We start from the raw sequence: 6590 nt of genomic DNA, 5'->3' as shown, positions 1-6590 counted from the left end.
AAACCCACAGACTGTGAGATCATGACCTGAGCCGAAGTCGGAGGCTTAACCGACGGAGCCACCCAGGTGCCCCTGAGACCTCATCTGACATTGTGTCCTGGGTCCACATCCAATAAATATTTCCTGAGCCTATGCTTTGTGCTCGCCTGGCCTCTGGGAGCTGAGCAGTGATTGAAACAGACCCAAACGTCTGACTGGGGCTGTGCTTGTCTGTGGGGCTGAATACACGGCCAGTTCAATGAAGGGGGTGCCTAGGGGCCAGTCGCTGAGTGTGTCCTCTGACGTGTGTGTGTGTGCACACATGTATGTGTGTACATACATGTATGTATGTGTGTATATGCGCATGTGTGTACATGTATGCACACGTGTATGTGTGTACATGTGTGCATGCATGTGTATGCATGTATGTGTGTGTGTGTCCATGCGTGCACGTGTGCTCTTTCAAGAGCCTGGAATTTTCCCCTTTGGTTTTCACACTAGCCTCTCCTTGGTGCTTAGATGTGTTGTTCTTGCTGACACCATTTTGGGAGTCCCTGGTGGAATTACCTCGAACTAAAAGTCCAGGCAGATTCTTTCCAACGTTCTCAGAGGAGACAAAGGTGCTTCTTTGGAGCCAGATCGTTTCGGGGGCGGTGGTCAGTGACTCACCATTGGGAACTTGCTCTTGTGCCTTCAGAACCTGGTCACCAGCACCCCTACCTTCATCTCCCCCAACAAACAGCTAAAGTTAAAACATTTCTCATAAACCAACTCTAAAGTCAGTTTCAAAAGGTGAATTTCAAAATAAGATCAAAAATTTTTTTAATATTTATTTTTGAGAGAGAAAGAGAGACAGAGCATGAGCAGGGGAGGGGCGGAGAGAGAGGGAGTCACAGAATGGGAAGCAGGCTCCGGGCTCCAAGCTGTAAGCACAGAGCCAGATGCGGGGCTCGAATCCACAAACCATGAGATCATGACCTGAGCCAAAGTTGGACGCTTAACCCACTGAGCCACCCAAGTGCCCCCCAAATAAGATGTCTTCAATACTGGCCACATCCCTGGAGTAAATGTACAACCCCCCAGAGAGACAATCTGGATGAGGTGGCCTATTCTGTTGGAGGGGTTCTGGAATGTTCTTTTCAAAAACGTGTTATTTCTTCTTCGATCTTTTGGAGATTCCAAGAGTCGATTTCTGGGTTTTCTTTCTTTCTCTTGCTGGGGTTGTATCTGGTTTTCTTGGGTTTTGTTGGGAGGGGATTTTTTTCAGGACAGGTGCAAAGGAGTTTCTTCTGTTATCACCCCCTTTCTGGGCCAGCTGGAAACTTTGGCTCCTATCTGCTTGTGGGCCCGCAGTCCGGCTGTCCTTCTGGCCCCAGGGTGCGGGTGTCCCTGATGGGTCTCTCGCCGCTGCTTGTTGGAGAAGCAGAGGGCGACACACAGACCCGTCTGACTTGGTCTCTGGCCCATCCCCAGGATGCCACCCATGCTCCCTGTTCCTCTCATGTCCCTGAAGGGGTGTCTTTTATAGTTTGGTAGACAATCATTCCGTTTGATCCACTCTCAGCCCGCCCTCTCTTCCTGCTAGTACAAATAATTTAGCAACATAAACACTGTCATCGGTGATGGTTTGCAAGCTCCTTTCCATCAAGTGCGCTTTATTTATTTATTAAAGGAAAAAAAAAAGGAAAGAAGCTCTGGAAGATATCAGAATGGGCTGTGTTCCTTTCTTCTGTCTGTAGAATTTCAGAAGATTTGATACAAAGTTCTGACAGCTGGCAAGCTGAGGCTGCTTTTAAGTGGGGGCTAATAAATACCCTCTCAGATCGAGAACGCATCCAGGGCTGGTTTCTGAGAAAGGGTCGCCCCCTCCCCGTTTGCCGTTTGTTATTGTGCCACGTGGGAAGCCCGGCTCAGCGCAGCTCGCTGGAGTGGCATTGAAACGAATCCAGCTCTTCACCATCTGGCCCTGATTGTAAACATGTGTATACAAAGTGAGTGTCACTTCAGCGCATTCAGAAGGGCCTGGCTGCCTTGGCGGCGGCTGCAGCTGTCCCCAGGGCGGGCGGGGGGCGGAGCGGGGACACCGGGGGACGGAAGGCAGGCCACACGGGCCGCCGGAGGGAGGCGAGGCAGCAAGACTCCAACGGCCAGCCTGGCCGTCAGGCGTCCCCATGTCCTTAGACGTGGCTCTCCGGCCACTGTTGCTTTGGGAGTTAGTCATTTCCCCTTCAGACCGTAAATACCCTAAAGGCAGGCTGCGTGACTCTCCCGTTTCTCTAGTGAGAGACTTCTACTTGAGAAGTTCTCATTGAATTAGAATAAATCCCTGCCAGCAATTTTCATTTTCATGTCTGGGTAACAACCTTTCTGCTCTTTTTTTGCATAGATTTCTACTGTTCCTGCATCTTCTGGGCAGAGAGAAGAGCTGAATCCTCTTCCCTCTGGGGTGCGGGAAGCAAAGAATGAGTTCTCTTTGTCTCTTGAGCAAGGAGCATCCAGATCATGGGTACGTTCTCATAACCACCCCCCTGGCCTCACTTTTACCATCTTTCAAATGGGATCATTACCTCCCCCCGCCAACCCTGGTCCCTGCGTGGATGAGAGGGTGTGTGCCACGGCAGGCTGGGTCCAGCTAGGCGTGACACACTCAGAAGTCACCACGGCTCGGTCTTCTCTGCAGCTCGTGCCTGTTCCTGCACCTGCTGTCACCTCTCTTGGGAAGTTTTGATTGAGTTTCACCTGGTAGGGGTAGCTGCCATTTTGTTCCGGGCAAAACAGAATTGCTCCCAGGCCGAAGCTGCCCCAGAGGCCAGGTCTGGGTGGGCCGTCCCTTTCTGTCCCTCTCTGTCCCCAGGCCCTCCATCTCCGAAGGGTGCTTTCCCTGTCGCCCATTCCCCCAGCTCTGCCCAGAGGAGCCAGAGACGTGTCTCCTCAACTCCTCCCGTCCATGCTGCTCAAAAACACAACAGATTTAATTTTCTCCGCGTGTGAAAAAAAAAAATGTACTTTTCCAAATAGCCCCAGGGACATGAAAAGGAAGAGAAAGCTAATTATGTTCTGTATTTTCTTCCGTTGGAAAGAGCATGGCAGTCGGTCGGGAGAGCAGACATCGGCAGCACTGAGCCAGGGCGGCACCTTAGGGTGCAGAGAGGCGGCACTGTTGGTGCTTTGGGAAATGGGGGTCAGGGGAGGGGGACCCCAGGAGCCTGTGCTTCCTGTCCCCGGAGCTGGCATTCGGAGCCTGTTGGCAGGATGCCACTGCCACCAGGCAGTCCCACACGGGCGGTTCGGCCCAGGTCAGCAGAGCAACAGCCCTGGCCCTGGGGAGCTGGGGCCACTCAGGGAGGTCACTGAGCTGTGGCTGCTGGGAGCAAGGCCCTTCTGTTTCCTCCCAGGGCCCAACCAGGAGGCGGGGCTCCCAGGAAGCCAAAGTAGTGACTCCCAGGTAAAGGGGCAAATCGGGAGTGGGGAGGAATCTGGCGACCCAATGACCCAAACCTAAAGAATCAAAATGAGACGCTAGGACTGCATGACACCCTTCCGGTGACAGACGCTTAATTAAAGCTGGACAGAAACAGGCAAGAAAACCACTTAATCTAGACGATATTTGCCTTGCTAATTTAGGTGGGCGCAAGTGTGTATGTGTGTGTGTTTTCCTGTTGGGTGAGTGTTTATAAAATCTTAATTAGGTTGTGTATATTGGAATAGAGATGGAAATATGTCTTTTTTTTTTTTTCTCCTGTAATGGTCTCCCTTCCCCAGGGGACATTAAAGCTCCGTACACAATATTCTCTGAGCAGGGAGAGCAGTAATGGCCTCTGACGATGGGTTCTGGAAGGAGAGGGAGGAGATCTCTGATTCAATCACAGATGGATGCCTTGATAGCTTCCTTTTTTTTTTTTTTTAAATCAAAACCCCAAATTGGACTCAAAGCAGCTATTTATAACCTGTCAGGAGAAGCCAGCATTTCAATATCAATCTCGTATTGAATAAATTTTTAACGACCTTTAATGTGACAGATAAGCAGGGGCAGGAGAAATGCACCAGGCTACGCACACAGTGGGCACTTGGGGCTTCACTGAAATGGATTGAAGGGAAGGTGGGCAGCGAGGCAGGGAGAGCCCACCACACCTGTTGCCCCCCTTTGCTGCCCCACCGGCTGAGTCCCACTCTTGGAGCCAAGGTCTGATGCCACTGTTCTCCAGCTCACTTAACAAGGACGTGTCTGAAGAGCATCAAGACTGCAGGAGAGAGGCCCAGTGAGGGGGTGGCTCAGCCTGGCTTGTATGACCACTGTGGGGCAACTCAGGCCGTCACTTCACAGAGGTGGCCCCTCCGGAGCAAGCCGACCACCGGGGCCATGTTAAGGGGCTGTGTCCAGGGCACAGTGCCCGGGATGTGGACGGCCAGGATGCCATGACCAGATACGGCAACTGGGGAGCCGAATCTCATGAGCTGTTCTCTAGCTCAGGGTAGAGGCTAGGCCACTTGTGTGTTAGAGAACCTTCTAGAACCTACATATGGGCGTCTAGCACCTGCAGCTTGTGATAAAAGCTGAGATTTTTTCTTTTCTTTTTTTTTTTATTTGTGGGCGGAGAGAGAGAATCCTAAGCAGACTCCACCGTCAATGCAGAGCCCAACGTGTGGGGCTCCACCCCATGAACTGTGAGATCATGACCTGAGCCAAAATCAAGAGTCCGATGCTTAACTGACCGAGGGACCCAAACGCCCCAAAGCTTAGATCTTCTGACACGGGGTTGAGGTGTAGGTTCTTATGACAAAAGAATGGTGTCAGTCTCCAGCCCTTCCTTTTCAGTGACCCAGACAAGGTATTCCCGGACGGGTCCTAGCTCAGCATCCTTCATGGGGACTGTGCAGGCACATCCCCCGCACATCTTGTTAATATGCAGATTCTGGGGGTGCCTGGGGGGCTCAGTCAGTTAAGCATCCTGCTTCAGCCCAGGTCATGATCTCACAGTTTGTGAATTCGAGCCCCGCTCTGGGCTCTCTGCTGTTGGGGCGGAGCCTGCTTCCAATTCTGTCTGCCTCTGTCTCTGCCCTTCCCCGACTTGCTCGTGGTGTGTGTGTGTGTGTGTGTGCGTGCACGCGTGCATGTGCATGCTCTCAAAAATAATATAAACATATACAAAATTTTTTTAATGCAGATCCTGATTCAGTGTGTCTGGGTGTAGACTCTGCCTCTCTAAGCGGTTCCCAGGTGAGGCTGAGGCTACTAGTGGGACCCACTAGCGCTCAGAGCAGGGACTCTGAATCGGAAACCCTCCATCAGCATCCCTCAGGAGGCTTATTAAAATTCAGATTGCTGGTCCCACCTCCAAGGTTTCCTATATAATAGGTCTGAGGCAGAGCCTGAAAATTTGCATTTCTAACCAGGCCAGGTGACATGGGTAGGCAGGTGACACCCCTGGCAGCTGGGACTGAGACCCATCGTGGGAGCTCAGGGTAGAGCAGGGGGAGAGGAGACGGTGGCCCAGCGCATGACCGATGGGAGCACAGCCCTTGTGATGAGCAGGTGCACACTGGGTGCTGTAGGCGCCCGAGGAAGAGGAGCTGGACTGGGGCTTGGAGGCTCTGGTCAGATGCAGATAAATGGGAGAGACGGGGGATTCCAAGTGGAGGCACCTGTTTCTGCAAGCCCGCAGAAGAAGAAAAATGCAAGGCCCCTCCGAGCAGAACCACCTTCTCTGCCCTGCCCCATCCTTTCTTCCTGCTTGCAGATCCCAAAGGGAGAGGCTGTCCCCGCTGTGCCCGGACCAGCAGCTGTTCACCCGTGACCACACATTCTTGGAATATCTGGAGACCTTCCAATTATTACTGATGCCTCCGCCTCTCCTCCAGAGATTCTGAATTAATTGGTCTTGGGTGGGGCCCCGACGTGAGCGTTTTTGTGTGTATTTTTTGGTTTCTGTGTTTGCTTTTTATTTAAAGTGAAGCTTCTCTAGAGATTCTAATACACAGAGTTGAGAACCACTGGCCTAGACCCAAGTATATTCCTGTTCGCCCAGCTGCAGTTTGTTGGGGAGTTAGGCAAAGGATCGCCCGCCCCCTCCCTTATTTATCACACCTCTGCTTCACCCCCTCCCCCCAAAAGCAGGTAGTTGAGCATCTGGTAAACATCTGCCTTGTTCCACGCAGAAGAGGGTGACCTACTTTTTTGCCTGTGGCTTCTGTTGCACAGAGGGGCTCTGGGGACGGAGGGGCAGATGGAAATGTCAGCATGTCTGTGTTGATGCTGCATTTGGGTGTCACCCAAGCACTTGTTTCTCTGTCAGATTCCGGATGCGGTATTTAAATAGTAAACCGCTGCCGCCAGGCACTTGCTGGGGAGATCAAAGCATCGGGCAGCATCCAGAGACATCCTGGGGTGCTGGTTGCCAAGCGCTGGCAGCTCCGGGCTCAGGGCAAGATGAGGAAGATGAGGCCGGTGCACAGACTGCGTCAGCTTGAATATAGACCCTGGGCGGAGAGCGGGGCACCTGGGAGAATCCCTGCTCGGCACAGGGCTTCCTTCTCCCCCTCCGACGCTGGGTGCCCCGGCTACCAGCGGGCACGCTGCGTGCGTGTCTGGGGATGCCCACGCTCCCCTGGCT

This window comes from Suricata suricatta, chromosome 17 (genome assembly GCF_006229205.1).
Source record: "Suricata suricatta isolate VVHF042 chromosome 17, meerkat_22Aug2017_6uvM2_HiC, whole genome shotgun sequence".
NCBI lineage: Eukaryota > Metazoa > Chordata > Mammalia > Carnivora > Herpestidae > Suricata > Suricata suricatta.
Note: the sequence above shows the minus strand (reverse complement) of the source record.